Raw genomic sequence first — 17,662 nt, forward strand, 5'->3', positions numbered from 1 at the left:
TCAAATGTACATCCAGTTATTTCTTCCTAGGAGTGGAAGAGGTCAAACAGTTTGCATATTTAAAATTCCAATACATGTTGTCAAACAGCCTTGCAGGAAGCGTACACTGATTATACTCCCACTCCCAGGATACAAGAATGCCTCTGTCTCCACCATGCCAACACTGGAGTTTGGCTTTTTTAAAAAATCTTTACCACTAATAAACAAACGAAGAAAGAAATGTATCTTATTAGTTTTGTTAGAGTGAAATTGACTATAGAGATTGAATTTATTTTCCTATTTTTTAACCATTAGTGATATTTTCTATTTATTTATTTATTTATTTATTTATTTTTGAGATGGAGTCTCACTCTATCACTCAGGCTGGAGTGCAGTGGCACAATCTCGGCTCACCGTAACCTCTGCCTCACAGGTTCAAATGATTCTCCTGCCTCAGCCTCCCGAGTAGCTGGGATTACAGGCATGTGCCACCACGCCTGACTAATTTTGTATTTTTAGTACAGACAGGGTTTTACCACATTGACCAGGATGGTCTTGAACTCCTGACATCATGATTCGTCCACCTCAGCCTCCCAAGGTGCTAGGATTACAGGGGTGAGCCCACGCCCGGCCGATATTTTCTTTTTAAAAAATTCTCTGTACCCTGTGGGGTTTTTCTCCCTTATGATTTCTAATAACCTTTTGCATATTAAGAATATTAACTCTTAGCTTCTGTAGACTATAAGGGCCAGACCATCTTCCATGAGGGCCAGACCATCTTCTTAATCACCGTATACATAGCCAGCCTCTGGTGTAATGCCTGACCCAGGATAGATAATAAAAAAAATGTGTGGAATGACTGACCTTGCTCATCATATATGTTCTAAGTTTATTTTCCCCGTTTTCTGTGTTTCATCTTATTTTTTTATTTTTTCCCTTCCAAAAGTTTTTAAACTTCATGTAGTAAAAATCGATATATTCCTTCGTGATAGATGGCATTTAAGTCATATACTTCACGTATCAAGATTATAACAATAATAGCAACAAATATTTATGTGATACTTCATGTGCAAAGCCTTTACATATGCTGTTTTACATATGCTTTACATATACTTTTGCAAACCCTTTACATATGCTGTTTTACATATACTTTACATATGCTTTACATATACTTTTGCAAACCCTTTACATATGTTCATTCATTTAATCCTTGTAACAAGTCTTTTGTGTGGTCAAGTATGTCATACCAATGCCTCCCCACCCCAACACCAATAATTCCTTTTTTTTCTTTTTTTTTTTTTTTTTTTGAGACAGAGGCTCTGTCACCCAGGCTGGAGTGCAGTGGCACGATCTCCGCTCACCGCAAGCTCTGCCTCCCAGGTTCACACCTTTCTCCTGCCTCAGCCTCCTGAGTAGCTGGGACTACAGGCGCCCGCCACCACGCCCGGCTAATTTTTTTGTATTTTTAGTAGAGACAGGGTTTCACCGTGTTAGCCAGGATGGTCTGGATCTCCTGACCTCGTGATCTACCCGCCTTGGCCTCCCAAAGTGCTGGGATTACAGGCGTGAGCCACCACGCCTGCCCTCAATTATTCCTCTTTAAAAAAAAAATGGTCTAGCTATTCTTCTTCATTGATTTCATTAATTTTGATATATAATGTGTTTACATTTTCAAACTCAGAAATATGAAAGGGGATGAAATGAGATGTCCCTCTCTCCTTTAGTTGCCCATTTCCCTTCCCAGGACACACTGTGTGTGTGTGTGTGTGTGTGTGGGTGTGTGTGTGTGTGTGATTTTTCCTTTCTTTACAGCAATCATAGCATGCTATACACATTGTTCTGCAACCTGGTTATTTTATTTCACTTAATAAAATATCCAGGTGCTTTTAAACTCATTTTGTCAACTTTTGATTGTGACTGAGTTAAGTTTATAATCATGGAGTGGGGCGCAGTGCCTCATGCCTGAAATCCCGGCACTTTAGGAGGCTGAGATGGGCCAACTGCTTGAGCCCAGGAGTTTGAGGAACAGTCTGGCAACATGGTGAAACCCCATCTCTACCACAAATACAAAAAAATTAGCCAGGCATGATAGCACGCCACCTGTGGTCCCAGCTACTCAGGAGGCTAAGGTGGGAGGATCACTTGAGCCCGGGAGGCAGAGGTTGCAGTGAAGGGAGATCATGCCACTGCACTCCAGCTTGGGTGAGAGTGAGACCCCATCTCAAAACAAAAATAAAAACAAAAAACGTAAATGTGGGGGCAATTTTCATTTTTAAAATATTAAAACTTTCTATTCAAGTATATGTTATTTCTATTTATCTCCAGCTTTCTTTGTCTTTCAATAGACTTTTTAGATTTCTTCTTACAAATCCTATATTTTTCTTAAATTTATTTCTGAGTAGTTTGTCTAATTTATTTTCTCAACCTTATGTAATAGGCTGGAAAATAATATATTCTTTTTTAAAAAAAATTGCATTTACATGATTACCAATGAGACTGAAGTCTTTTGTACGTTGACTGACCATTTGCATTCTCTGTAAGTTTGGCCTCTCATCCTTTTACATCTGAATGACAGAGAAGGCTCAAGAAGGCCCCCAGAAGAACTAAAATTATTGTTCAATACATGAAAAAATCTAACTCATTATTCCCATCAAAAGCAGTATCTCTACATTACTTCACTGTTTTTGTTAATAGAATAACAATTCTCCATTATTCAGTCTCAAAATCACATAGTCTTCTTTGATACCTTTCTCCCTCACCCCGTATTTTCCTTCATTTGTCTAAAGTGATAAAAAGGAAAAATCTACCATGGAAATTGATCTTGCTTCTCACTCTTCCTTTTATTGCCACAAGTGTGTTTGCGCTCCCCATACCTTTGCCGAGTGATGACTGACTCCATGGTCTCCCTACTTCCTCTCTCCTCCTTCTCCACCTGAATTGAGGGTAGATCAAGCATAGATCTAATTATGATCTAATTATGTTCCATTGTTCACTAAACTTGAATGGTACACCTCCACCTTCCAAATTTAGTTCACATTGCTACCTGCTTCGTCTTGTCTCCCACCACTATCCTACATTTTTCCTACAGTTCTGCAAAATCAGCTACTTCATGTTCCCTAAATATGCTCTATCTTTTCTGACTCTCTGGTCTTTTCTCCAGCTATCACAGACACCTGAAATGCCCTCCCGTTTTTCTGTCAATTGAAATTTCAACTCTTGTTCAAGGTTCATCTGGAATATCACCTCCAATAACCCTCTCCTGTGATCTTCTCCTCTCGAAACTCCCAGAGTAACTTAGTTTCTCTTAAACTGTCTACCCGTTTTATTATTGCCATTAATAGTTGTTTGAAAATTGTTAAAGCACAGAGAATATGTCTTGCGCAATGGTATGGTGAAGGGACCCAGTGTATGGGGTCAGAAAATCTATTCAAAGCCCCACTGTTCATTTACTAGTTGTTTTAGATTATGTAAGTCATTTAACCTCTTAAACCTCCCTATCTTTAGTTGTGAATTGGTAGTAGTAGTAGTAATGGTACCACTATCAATGCTAGTGTTAGTAACTGGTTTATAATTAGTAAATTTTGTATGCCCCAAATTCCTATCACATTTGTGCTTACACCCATGTTATCAATATGCCATGTTCTACATTTAGCAATATTTTCTAAGATCTTATATTGGAACCTAGTCTCAAAAATGGAAACCATCATTGTTGGCCAGTTGGGAAGATAACAGAATTTTTAAATAACAGTTTGATAGCTATCCAAAGGTGAAGAAGAACCTTAAATGTATTGACCACCCAAGTTCAGCTTAAAGACAGGTGATGTTATGACAGATTGTAAATAATTGCCAATTATGCTGACCAATACCATTCTGATTTTCATGAAAGAGACTACAATATGTCATGAAAGGAAGGGAAAGATGAGAAGATTAGCTCATTCTAATTCCTTCTGTTTTCAAGTCTAGTCCTGGCGCAAAGGGTAACTGAGTAGGTGAACAGGACTGCTGATTTCTCATGGACCCCACTGTTAGTATTCTCTGCAATAAATTTTTTAATTGTTCATAACAACTTCGGGTGCTTCTCCCCACAGTGGCATCACACAACACATACATACCACATTTTGTGCACATAAAAGCATGCGCAGATAAATTACCTCATTTATGTTAGAGAAATAAGATAAAAATGAATGAATGATGCTCTTCCTTCACATCACATCAGTTGATATCTCCTTTCCATGTGCTTTTTTTAAATTTTTTTGTATTTATTTATTTATTGAGATGGAGTCTCACTTGTCACGCAGGTTGGAGTACAGTGGCACAATCTCAGCTCACCGCAACCTCAGCCTCCCGGGTTCAAGCGATTCTCATGCCTCAGCCTCCTGAGTAGCTGGGATTACAGGTGTGTACCACCACGCCCGACTAATTTTTGTACTTTTAGTAGAGATGGCATTTTGCCATGTTGGCCAGGCTGGCCTCGAACTTCTGACCTTAAGTGATCCACCTGCCTCAGCCTCCCAAAATGTTGGAATTACAGGCATGAGCCACTGTGCCCTGCCTCCATGTGTTTTGAAACCCCTAAAATTCTTTGCTTTTCACATATTTGAGAGGATGGAGGCCACCACAACCTCTCTGCCGCTGGGTGAAAAATTCTATATATTGATCATGTACAACACGATGTCTTGTACAACACAAGCTTGTGGAATGGCTGAAATGTGATAATTAACATATCACCTTACACAGTTATTTTTTGTGGTGAGAACACTTAAAATCTACTCTCTGATTTTCAAGAGTACAACATTGTAGTCACCATGTTGCATAATAAATCTCTTGAACTTATTCCTCTTATTTAACTGAAATTTTGTATCCACTATCTCATCCTTTTGTACTCTCAATTTTTCACCTTTGAATTTTACTCTCAGCCTAAAAATATGGCCGTGGCTTCTTATTTCCTGCCTAAACAGATGCTTTTTAACCTTACAGTTCCATCAGATTACCATCCTCAAATCTTTGCCACCTAATATTTTAAAATATATGCAGATATATTTTAACTATTATTTTTATTTTATTTATTTTTTTGAGACAGGGTCTCACTCTGTCACCCAGGCTGGAATGCAGTGGTGCAATCATGGCTCACTGCAGCCTTAAACTCCCACGCTCAAGAGATCCTCCCACCTCAGCCTCATGAGATCCTCCCACCTCAGCCCTCTCTCTCCACAGCTCCTAACACTGTTGGCCTTCCTGAAACTCCATCTGTTGCCCCTGATTTCTGTACAATACATGGCCCAGGTTTGCCTAGCTTGCTGACCATGCCTTCCCTGTTTGCACCTCTCCCTCCAGGGTTGCTTTGTGGGCCCCTGTCACGCTTCCTCTCCTTTGGCAATCTCATGGCTTTATTTATTCTCTTTCTGCAGATGACTTCCAATGTACATCCTCAACTTTGATCTTCATTCTGAGCTCCAGTCCCATGTTTTCACCTGCTGGTCATATCCAGCTGGACGTCTCTTTAGCATCTCAAACTGAGGACTATTACAAAAATAATCTTTCTTCCCATAACTTCTTCTCTTCTCTTGTTCCCTAGTCATTTGGCTCAAACCCTCAGAGTCATCTTTAACTCTTACTTCTCCATCTTTGACTCCCTGACACTTGTTCCACCACGTAGACCAGGGACTGATTCAGGAATGAGCATGCAATCCAACTATGGCCTAGGAGATGGGAGAGGAAGGGAAAGGAATTCAGTCAGGAGGTGTGGGGAGCAGTTCTGGGAAACATTTTCCCTCTCTTAAGATGATCTCTCTTCTTCTGGACATTATGGCTTGGATGCTTTGAATGACCACTACCATCTTCCATCTTACTATTAACCAGACAGTGATGCCTGCACCCAAGATAGCAAAGCAGAAATGGAAAGGACCTGGTCCTTGATGATATCATTGAGTTTCTCAATCTTTCAGACCTGAAGTCTATGCTACTTTGGAATTTCCAAATTTCCAAATTTTTGAGATATCAAATTCTTCATTACTTAAGCCATTACAGATTGGGATTTAAGTTTAAAGTTAAACACATGCAATAGACCACACTATATCAACTCTTCATTATCTCTCATTTGGGCTATTACAGTCCTATCTGGTCTTTGTGACTTCGAACCTAATCTATTTCATGTACCTGCTAGATTATCCTTCCTAAAGAATCATTTGTTCCTGTTGTCTTGTCCAAAGACCTTTATAAACTTCCTATTGCCTAGAGAACAGTCCAGGCTCAGCAGCTCAGCATTTGTGGTTTCATAAAGCCCTACCCTCCCTCCTCTACCTACCTTCTGTTAACAGATACACAGAATGAAGTGCTCTCACAGATATCTGTCCCTTTTCTGCTATGTGCATGTTTTCTCTGCCTGGAATACTCTTGCTTTTTGCTTCACTTTCACCTGTTTATATGCAATCTTCTTATAACTTTCCCTGATATCTCTTCCACTTCCACCCTGTGCAAAGTAATCCCTCTTCCCCTAAGTTTCAATGGTATTTATTGCCAGCTACCTTGTATCAATGCTATTTATATAGTGCAGTCTGTTCTACTACAAGCCCTGTTCCATAGAACAGATGGAACACATGGTTTATTGAGCACTTGAAATGTGGCTAGTGCAACTGGAGGTCTGAATTTTAATTTTGTTTAACTAATTTAAATTCAAACAGCCCCAGGTAGCAAGTGGCTACTGTATCAGGACCTTACTAGACTAAAAAGCTCTTGAATGTAGTCCAGGAACTATATCTTTTTTTTTTTTTTTTTTTCCTGTAATGACTACAGAGAGCACCTGAAAGCCAGTCTTGTTTTTTCCTTTTTATTTTCTCCAGTCTTGAGGATAAAAGACACTGAATATTTACTGAATCAATAAATACAGAAATCACATTTACCAAATACACAAAGACTCCTAACTATTTTTGTCCCAAATTCAAATAGATTAAATAAGGAAGAACAAAAGGCTGAATGACCAAAATTCTGGTTACTCGGAACAGAGGGACAGTTCCATTGTAAAAGGATCTATCATCTCTCTATCCATAACAGTCCTCCTCTTAGTGAGATAAAGGAACTCTCTGAAGTTTAAAGCTCTTGGGTTTTAAACACTATTTACTTACCAATAATTTCACGCTTACCAAAAATTGCAAGAACGGTACAAAAACATCCGGATTCACCAATTTTTAATTGTTTTATTTTAAAAATAACCCAGATTCACCACCAAGGTTTAAATTGTATCAATCTCTTCTTTCTGTATATGTGTGTAACAGATGTGTGTATGTGTGTATATGTATGTATTTTATTTTTTTCTGAACCATTTGGGAGAAAATCACATATATCATGTTCTTTTACCCCTTAATATTTCAGTGTGTTTGCTTATAAACAAGGATATTCTCATGCAAACATATTCAGGAAATTTAACATTGATACAATTCTTTAATCTACAGCCCATATTCCAATTTCGCCAATTATCCCAATAATGTCCTATATGACATTTTTCTCCTCCAGTAAAGGATCCAGTTCAGGGTCACATATTGCATTTCGTTACCATGTCTTTAGTTTTTTCTAGTCTGCAGTCTTTGTCTTTTATGACATTTGTCATGATTTAAAAATACAGGCTAGTTATTTTATATTTTATTTTCCTCTACTTGGGTTTGTCTGATGCTTCCTCATGACTACATAGCTCTAAGTTCACTGCTGGTGCAAGGATGTATTTGTTATACATACCTTCTTTGCCCCCCACTGGTTTTTAGACTTGACCTGCTCACACTTATATCTATAAAGCATTATATTTCTATTAAAATACGTACATGTACATTCCATAAAATTTTTTAAAAATTTGCATAAAATACATCATCCTACCATTTCAAAAGCAATTGTTGCCTCTGTACTTTATAATGGTTTCAAAGACAAGTGAAATTTACTTAATGGATTCAGTTTATCTAAAATTATTTAATCAATTATTTTATCATTGAGTATGGAAATAATTCCTCAGAGAACTGCTGTAAAGCGTTAAAGTTAATGATTTCTTCTCGCCAGTAAAACTAGAATCTTTCCAATTTTGTAAATCCTAATTTTACTTTTGCTTCTCTTAATGGTATCACCAATGGAGAATAATTAAATTCCGATATTGTAAATCGTAAGTACTTTCAGCTTTTGAAATGGCAAAGTATTTGAATTGGTGCTATAGCCCAGACTTCAGGTATTTTCAAAGGATGAATGAGGAAAAACGAAGTGGGGAGAAAGAACTTTTAACTGTGAGGAAGGCTCTACTATTTAAAAGATGCTTTAAAAAAAATTCTCACTGTAGCTACAGTGCTCACACTGGAAATAAAAGTATAAAAATGGTCCTTTAGGATTTTTCTCTGGAGTAAGAATTGTTTCAAGGAAGAAACTGGCAGGGATATGGACATTTTGGACAGGGGCAGAAAAATGCCCTAGTGTTTTGGACACCATGGAAGCGCTAGAATTTTTAAATAAATATTTCACATTGTGAGAAACGTCTGAGTATTAAACACGCTTTTTTTTTCCCTAGGGGGACACTAAACAAATATTTATTTAAGGAGATAGAAACTTGAAGGCCCCCCCTCTTCCCGCAAAGCTAGTCTTTGGCTCTGCTTCTAGGACTTCTAGGAACGTGCAATTAAAATAAAATCGAAACAACGAAACCCTCGCAGCATTTAGATTTCTTTTTTCCCCCTCAACTGCTCAAGGAAAGTCGGAAGCCGACACTTTTTCCAAGTCTCGAAGTTGCCAGTTGTGAGGCTCCCAAGACGTCTCCCGCACACCCCAGGGACGATTCCGCACGGGTCCCTCCCGTTAGCCGGCGGTGCGATCGGGCTCCAAGGGGGTGTGTCCCGGCCCGCAGCGACCCGGCGCCAGCCTCCGCCGCGGGCCCACCTGCTGCTCTCGGCCGCCGCAGCGCCCCGGGGTCCGGCCGGGCCCCCGGACCCCACCCGCGCGGCGCCGCCGGCCGCCCCGCAAGTCCCGCCACCCGCTTCCGGACCCGGCCAGCCCCTCCGCGAGGTGCAGCTGGGACGCGAGCTCAGTTCCTTTCTTCCCTCAGCCCAAACTGCTAGCGGCCCCCGTGGCGGGAGGTGGAACCCGCACCCTACCCCCAAGGATGGGGGGCCCAGGCGGAGAAAGGGGGTCCCAGCCCTCCTCCGGCTGCCCGCACCGGCACCCCCCTCGCACGGCCCCAGCGGCGGCCCGCGTCCTCCCTCCAGCCCTAGCAAGACAGGCGTAGAGACTGCGAGTGTCTGGGGAGGGGTACAGGTCGGAGGAAGAGCATCCCCGGGCCGCAGCCGCCGCCGCCGCCGGCTGCTCCCCCGCCGTTCGGCTAGGGGAGGCCTCGTCACAGCCGCCGCCTCAGCCGCGGCTGCAGATCTCGCGGTGTTTGCCGGCCGCCGCGCCGCCATATTGTGTGACAGTATTTTGATTTGGACTGGGCTGGCGGAGCCGCGGCGAGAGCGAGCGAGAGCTGGGGGGGTGGGGGGAGGGCAGGCGAGCGCGAGGGGGGTGGGGGCAGAGGGAGGTGGGGAGGCCGAGCGAGCCGGAGCCGAGGATCGGGGAGCGGCGACGCCGCCCAGCCGTCGTTTTTGATCTGCTGCAGCCGCCGGCGGGGCGACCCAGCCCGACCCCCTCCCCTCCCCCTCAGCCAGGAGCGGTGGCGGCGGCAGCGGCCGGAGGGAGTTGGCGGCGGCGGGCGAGCGGAGGGGGCTGAGCGGGGAGGGAGGGAGGGCTGAGGTGTCCCCCCTGCCGGGTGGAACCGGAGGCGGCGGCGGCGCTGGCGGCGGCCGTGGTGGCGGAGGCGACGGTGGAGACGGCTGCCCTAGTGGGAGAGGCGGCGGCGGCGGCCGAGGAGGAGGAGGGGGAAGCGGCGGCGGCAAAGGGTAAGCGGACAGCGCTGCCGGGCCTCGGCGGGATCCCCAACCTGGCTCTCCCCTCATCGCCCCGCACCCACCTCCGTCTGGAAGGGGCTCTGCCGCCTCGCGAGGCCCGTGCGGGGCGTCCGCTTCTAACTTGCACTCTTCCTCCCTCCGCCTCTTTCCTTCCCCCAGTGGCGAGGCGGAGAGGGAGGCCCCCCGAGTCCCCCAGTCCGGTGGGGGTGGGGAGCATCGGGCCGGGCCTGGGCTCCGGGGCGTCCGTGCGGGGGGGGGAGGGGGAGCTTCATTGGAATCGAGCGCCTAGGAGAGCCCCGGGTGGGGGAGGGCGCAAGGGGCTCGGGAGGGCCCCTCCCTGCGTCGGCGCCCCTGACCCGCCCCCAGGCATGTGTGAGGTGGGGGCGGGGGAGGAAAAATCTCCTTTTGGGGAGCCGAGGTCTAGTTAAAGATGACTTAGGGGCGGGGGTTTTGGGGACAGACACGGGGCAGTTATGTGGGGGTCGGGCGGGAGGGAGAACATCGTTCCTTTGCGGATCTTGGTTTTCTGCAGCCGTCTTTGAAGTGGGGGGCAAGCCCTACTATGAATATGTGGCCCCTTAGATCTCACTGGATGGTTCTAGTTTTCGGTCCCATCAACCTCAAACCCTACGACTGTGGTTGAGTCAGGGAGGCTGCAAGGGTCTCTTGGCGGTGCTGAACAGGTGACAGGTGGATCTTTCTGTTGCTGATGCTGTGAGATGTTCAGGCACAGTCGTACACCAAAGTGTCAGAGACCATGTGAGTTTGTATTTATGTGTTTGGCCATGTTTTATTCCATATATAGTATATTTGAGATGTTAGGTTTCCATTCTTCAAGTCAGCTTAATTGTTGTGGATAAATTCTTCAAATGTTTCTGATAAGAGGGTTTTCCAGGAGAGCGGAGGGAATTTGCAGCCTCACAGGGGTTTCTCCGTAGTTCACGAAATTTAGGCCCCCAGTGCAGGCTGTTGAGTGCCCTTATTCATTGGAAAGTTCTTGAACGCTAAGATCGTATTCAGAGCAACTGTATGGCAATATAATTTTGCATCCATTTTGTCTGTTTTAGGTAAGTTTGTAAAGTGTCTAATTTTGGGGTCAGATTGATTCACATTTTGGAAAAGGAATTTCGTTTCCGCTTTAGCATACTCTAAAGATTATGATGATCAGTATGCAATTCCAGATTTGGCCGGGAATTTTAGTGGGCATGGAATAGAATATTTGCTTTCAGTTTTTTCACTTCTGCTTACCACACTCTTCATACAGTAGCAGAGTATTAACACCTTTTAAAAAATATCTTTACATTCTTTGTAACAACGAAATCACGATTTTAAACTTTTGACCGTTTGAAACTGTAAATTTTGAAACCATGGCAGTTTGTAATAAAGGAAGACTTGCTTTTCTTTTGTTGTAGGCTTTGGCTGAGCATTTTAATTAGAAACAATGGGAAGAATTGTTAGATACATGAGCTATAGGCTAAATTAGGGTACAGTTAGTTTAAGGATTCTGCTGCTTTTAAAAAACATGTATGGAACCAATATGATGTACTATCAATGTGTTAACAGGAAATAGAACAAAAATTCCAGTGATTCAGAACTTCTGTTTGGGTTTTTCCCCCATAAGTCTGATCAGTTTCTAATAGAGGGTGCTTAAGTTTTAAATCTTTCAAGAATCAAACTGAAAGTTGAATATGTCAATTATAGATGAATAAGTTATCCCCTGAATATACTCCATTATTTCTTTTTTCTCTGGTGTGCATCGAGTAACTTTTCCTGAGTTTAAAAGTATTCTCTTAAGGACACTGATGAAATGCTACTATTGAACCCCCTTTAGTTAACTATTTCATGGTAGAACGTGTGCTTTAGTGACTCATTAAGAAGTGGATAAAATGGTCAGAACCTCATCAAATACATATTTTCTGAAAAATAAATTTTAACTTAATCCCGTTTGATTGAAATCACACCTATGCTTGGTCCTCTAGTGGAAAAAAGCGCTTGCCTTCAGCTAAGGGTATTGCTAAGACTGGGAAACAATTTTTTTCTAATTTTGTTTTTGTTTTCTTTGTTTTTTGTTTTGAGACAGTCTCGCTCTGTCACCCAGGCTGGAGTGCAGTAGTGCGATCTTGACTCATTGCAACCTCCGCCTCCCGGGTTCAAGCAATTCTCCCGCCTCAGCCTCCCCAGTAGCTGGGATTACAGGCGCTCGCCACCACGCCCGGCTAATTTTTGTACTTTTAGTAGAGATGGGGTTTCACCATGATGACGTGGCTGGTCTCGAACTCCTGACCTTAGGTGATCCACCCGCCTCAGCCTCCCAAATGCCTAATGAAATGAGGTTTTTAAACTCCGCAGTTATGTAGGCAGATCCCCACTTAGGTCAGTATTGAGAATTGCTTCTTTAGTATTAACAGCTTACACTTGGTTAAATGTCTTATTACATTTGTGTCTTGGCAGAAATAGAAGTTTATTCTACATCCGTAATTTTCCCAGTAAGGAAAATTTCTTTTCACAAAATACTGTTTAGAGTGAAATGTACATATGAGTATCTGTGAACCTACTGCATTTTGAAAAATAAGTATAATGTAGGCTGTTTTACTCTATGAGTTACTTGCAAAAAAAGTCCTTGAGGAATGTGTATTTTCTAAAACAGCATTTTTTTTGAGTTATATAAACAGATCAAGACTAAAAGTTTATTTTTTATTATACTTTAGAATTTTTGCCTTGTTATAGATATTTTGGGGGGAAGTTCCTGATAATCTTTATAATATATAAAGTTCATAAATTAAACTGTAATTGAAAAATCCAAATTATAATTCCATTATATCTCTCTCTGGCCAGGTTCCCATGACCCAGAGAACACTAGTAGCACTTTTCCTTTGTTTCACTTATGTCATCTTTATTTGATCTAACATTGGGTCTCTCTAGAATGGAAGGATTATGAGGTAATAACAGAGGCACATGTGAAGATTGGGCAAAACAGTAATAAGGAGGAGGAGAGACAGAGGATAAGATGCTAGCAGAGAATTAGATGAAAAGTTTTAGGCAGCTAGGAATGTGGAGATGTGGGTAGCGGTGGCTGCCAAGCACAGGAAAATGATCATGCTGAACTGTACAAAGGAGATTGTCTCTGAACCTTTTCATAGGTTCTGACACTCTATATATGTCATCTTATTTAAAACCCTCTGTATTAAAATGATAAGGATTTGGAGACATTGAAATTATATAGAATTTAAATGTATGCATGTTCATATGTTTTTGCCTCTGGCTCATATTTCCAGAATACTTAACAGTATTTTAACATTTTGTTTCTTATGATTCTGGTCCTAAAAAATCAAGGACGCTGCTTACTCAGAAAGCTAAAAAACCTGAGTAAGTACTCTTAGGAGTTATACTTTTTATGTTTAGTTAATCACTAAACTTGACTGATCTTGATAAAACTGCTAAGAGGGTGCTATCTTTTTCTAAGTATTCCATCTCTCAAAACAGCCTATTTACTAGTAAGTGGTACTTAACCTACATTCATTCAGCCTCCTAGGAAAAGAAAAAGATGCCAGAATAATGATCGCACAGCTGCTACATTGAGGTTATGCGTTTCACTTGGATTTTTACTTGGATTTTTATTGACTCATTTTACAGAATATGTTTACTTTATTTCCTATTCCTTAGAAAAGGAGTGAGCACAGTGAGAAGTGTGAGCTGACAAGTGATGTTTCAGGACATCCAAGTCAGAATTATCACAAAGTAAAATTGTGTATGTTTATATGAATAAAAAGATGTCTATGAAAATTGATTAAAGTTTTGGCACTTAAAAGTGCATTTGTTCAAAATTTAATTTACATACACCCCCTTACCTTTATGCTTCATAAATGAGGCTTTGCTGAATGTGACTTTTTGATTTGCCTTACTCATGTGTAATGTGAAACTTTAATAAGAAATTTTATTTCATTTCTAATCATGTATTCCAGTTCAGAATGTGGTACCCAGGGAGTGATATCCTGCATAATAAAGAGAAAGGAACTAATATTTATTGAATGCCTACTGTGTGCCAAGCTTTTCTTCATTTCAGAAATATTTATTGAGCACTTATTATGTGCTAGGGACTCTTCCAGATGCTGGAGGTGCCGTATTGAAGAACAGACAAAAATAGCTGTTTTCATATAGTTTACATTTCATATAGTTTACATATAGTGGTAAAAGACTTAATAAATGAGTACAGTGTAATATGCCTGGGACAAAACAGTACTGTGCAGAAAAATAAAACGGAAAAGGGAGTTAGGGAATGAACATTGCTTATTGAGCTTTTTAAAAACTGTGTAATGGGTATTATCCTTGATTTCAAAAAGCAAAACCTATCCCATACATAAAATTTTTCCTTTAAGAATACACTTCAAATTTCAGAACACAATTGTATTTATACTTCAAAGTTACAGAGTTTCAACAGCGATTTCCTATTGTTAGTATTTCAGAAAGCTGTTTTATGGCTGGATAGAAAATCGGAGTTTTTAATCCTGGTTTTGCCACTTAGTAGCTTTGCCACTAGATTTGGGACCAGTTACAATTCCTTAGCTTCTCTGAGCTTGTTTTCTTCTGTGTAAAATGGATAGGATATCTTTCTTTTTCTGGTGAAGGAACATTGTGTCGAATCTTGTTGAATAGGTTGATTAGCTGGATCTCAGCATTTTAACAAGGAAATAACAAATAGTGTATAAAATTCCAATTCATGTAAATACTTTTAAAATATTTAGTACAGTGCCTGGCACATAGTAACTATAGAGTAAATGTTTGCTTTTTGTCATTATTTTACTTGTTAATTCAAAGAATCTGTTATACAAATTATTAAGGAAAGTTTTTGCAAAGATAAAATAACTCAAATTGTGAATGGGATTTTTGAGGGAAAAGTGGAATAACCATGCAAGTTGCAATACTTATTTTCATTTTTAGACTGGAAGATCACGAAACAGCACCTCAAGGGCAGAACATGTCTTCCTTTCAGTCTTGTCTTCACATTATTTTCAGTGGTTGGCCTGTAGTTAAGAGCTCAGGAAATACTGTGTGTTAAATGTTGAATAGTTCTTAATGATCATTTTTCTGTAAATTACAGCTCTTTTTGTAGTAAACTCCTGAGTCTGAAAGGTGACTGCACTGGAATCTCTACTTTTAATTTTAAGCACTGAATAAGATATCATTATGCAAAGTCTCTTAAATGCTATTTTGTGAATCTAGCCAAAAGTTCAAAAAATATTCTAGAAATTGAGAGGAAGAAATCAATTATTTGTAGCTAGATTAGTCTTCATTAACCTATTTCTATGATGTTATTAGCATCAAAGTGAAAAAGTAATATAGCAGTTTTTAAAAGAGTAGAAGAAAATTTGTGAATAATTATTTGCTCTTAACTGTTAAAGAACAAGTTTACCTTATCTTTTTAAGATAATTTCAATGAAAGTGTAGATTTGTCCTGGTTTTATGGATTAAATAGCTTGGTCATTTACTTACATTTCTGTGATACAGGAAATACTGGTGTTTTCACTGAAAAGTGAAAACGTCCCACCAGCATCCCACCTCCCATCTTCACAGTATTTTAAGCATTCTTCAGATGCTTAAATCTTAGTACCAGTCAACTCTTTCCTGTTCTGTTGTAAGTTATCCTCTATCTAAAGAATAATAATTTTAGCTTTCCCCAAACTTAAGACTTCTGTCAGGTTATGAGGCTTTCAGTCATTTACCCAAAATATTTCTTGGATTTTTAAAAAGTTCTCCACAAAGCATATATCGTGTGCTTTATATTCAAATATGAACAAATAGGATGATAAGTATTTCATTTTAGTATTTGATGTGCCACAGTACTACTTTAGAAATGAGATAGGAATACATACAACTGAATATTTTATACTCTTGTAATTTTTTTGTTTCTTTGCTTGTTTTGAACAATAACTGTCTACTACAGGACAGAAATAATTCCAACAAGGTGTCAGTTTGAGTGGCTTCAGAAAGGAAGTCTGATTTACCTACAAACAAGTACAAGAGACAAGAGCAGTATAAGAATTTGTAGTATTTTAATTGCCTTATTAAAAGAAAATGGAATTCTTGTTTCACTTAAGAAGAAAAACAAAAACCGGCCTAGTACCAGTGCTCCTAGTACAAGTCACAGAAGCCAGATAATAAAGTAGAGGTTGGAAAGGTCCTGCAGAGAGAGAGAGAGAAGCAGCAAGAGTATAGGAATGGGGATTTTAGCAGAGATTTTGGTAGAAATGTGTGAATGCCGATTGTTAATAATAGACTTGTCTAAAATAATCCATTAAAATGTGTAGGAAAGAGTAATTTTTGACCTATAAATTTTTATTCACCAGTTTATTAACCATCATCTGAATCATTAAATAATATTATTAATATTATTTTGAATTTTAGCTTAAAGTTTTACTCTCACATTGATATTAAGGAAAATTGTTTTTGACCTTTAATATCTTAATGTTTACCTTTTTTAATGTTAGCAAAATTGAGCACATCACAAGTTTGCTTCCTGTCAGTTTGCCAGTGAAGCAGGCCAGAGATACTGCTTGGCTCATCAGTATAGAGCCAGTGGCAGGGCAGTTCAGGGGAGTGACTTTCCATTCCTCATCAATGAGAGAAAATACTTGCTAATGCAGATGAAAACTTGAACTCAGCAACTTGACCTTGCAGAACATTGTCCTCAGGCCAAGCAACTTTTGTTTAGTCAGAGAAATCAACAAAAGCAGTAATTCTGGTATGAACTGGGGCCATAGGGGTAGAAGAGACTTTACCTGGTTTTAAACTGTGGAAAATATTACTTTTTTTTTTTTTCTTTTTTGGAGTGCAGTGACACAATCATAGCTCACTGCAATCTCAAACTCCTGGGCACAAGCCTTTCTCCCACCTCAGCCTCCTGAATAGCTGGGACTACAAGTGTGCGCAACTACATCCAGCTGATTTCTAAAAATTTTTTGTAGAGACAGGATCTCCCTTTGTTGCCCAGGCTAGGAAAATACTGCTTTTGATTTTGAGTTGATCTCTTTGTTAATTTTTCAGCTTCTCAGCCCCCACCTCTTTAACTAAATATCTTAATTTTACCGTGTTTGGGAGTCAGTGAAGTATAATAAAAGTTCTGGGCTTTAAAACCAGATGAGCCCAAGTTCAAATCTGAGTTCTGTTGCTGACTATAGCTATGTGGTTTTAGACATCATTCACACACTCTGAGCCAAGGAGTTTTCTTCAGAAAAATGGATATAGTAATACCTACCTTACATAGAACAGGTGAATTCTTGTTCTAGTTACATTAGGATATGTAGCTTAAGTAATGGGAAGTAATTTTACATTTGGAATTTTGCTTCGTTAGGTTTTTTCTTCAAAGTATCTGTCCACTTCATTTTTCCTCAACAAATAGAATGAAAAAAGAATTTCTATACTTTTTAATTTACTGTAACTCTTTAGACCAAGATGAAACAAACAAAACATCATCATTATTTTTTTAACTACAAAATAAACATACGGATTGTTAATTCTTTGTATTTTTCTTGCCTGTTCCTGTGGGAAAAGCTGCATTTTCAATTTGAAATTAGTCCACAAATCTATAATATAGTTCTTTTTTAGGAAAAGCATTAGAAAATTGGCATGGATAAGATTTTGAAAACACCTCAAATATGAGGTTTAATATAATACTACAAAACTTGTGCCACTTTATCTGTGTAAAATGATCTTTGTACTTTTCTGTTATGTTTATGTTTTAAGACAGTGTCTCGCTATGTTGCCCAGGCTGGAATGCAGTGGCA

The 17,662-nt window shown here is 40.1% G+C and overlaps 1 protein-coding gene and 1 long non-coding RNA gene across 9 annotated transcripts in view; one reads left to right on the plus strand and one right to left on the minus strand.

Moving 5' to 3' along the window:
- LOC109027366 (uncharacterized) overlaps positions 1-10,237 on the minus strand; it is a 75,025-nt gene extending 64,788 nt beyond the window's left edge. For 2 of the 3 annotated variants that reach the window (XR_008680809.1, XR_010134396.1), the window contains exon 1: positions 9,944-10,237. This is a non-coding gene — a long non-coding RNA (uncharacterized lncRNA). Of the gene's footprint in view, positions 1-2,852; positions 2,912-9,943 lie in introns of all 3 variants that reach the window. The other variant, XR_008680808.1, reaches the window with a different exon arrangement.
- Positions 9,740-17,662, plus strand: part of TAB2 (TGF-beta activated kinase 1 (MAP3K7) binding protein 2) — a 93,298-nt gene continuing 85,375 nt past the window's right edge. For 3 of the 6 annotated variants that reach the window (XM_055390811.2, XM_055390813.2, XM_055390810.2), the window contains exon 1: positions 9,773-9,872. The gene's annotated coding sequence lies outside the window, so the exon portion shown is untranslated. Of the gene's footprint in view, positions 9,873-10,415; positions 10,641-17,662 lie in introns of those variants that run through there. The other 3 variants (XM_055390809.2, XM_063707941.1, XM_055390815.2) reach the window with 3 other exon arrangements.

The sequence above is a fragment of the Gorilla gorilla genome, chromosome 5, assembly GCF_029281585.2.
Source record: "Gorilla gorilla gorilla isolate KB3781 chromosome 5, NHGRI_mGorGor1-v2.1_pri, whole genome shotgun sequence".
In the NCBI taxonomy this organism is placed as follows: Eukaryota; Metazoa; Chordata; class Mammalia; order Primates; family Hominidae; genus Gorilla; species Gorilla gorilla.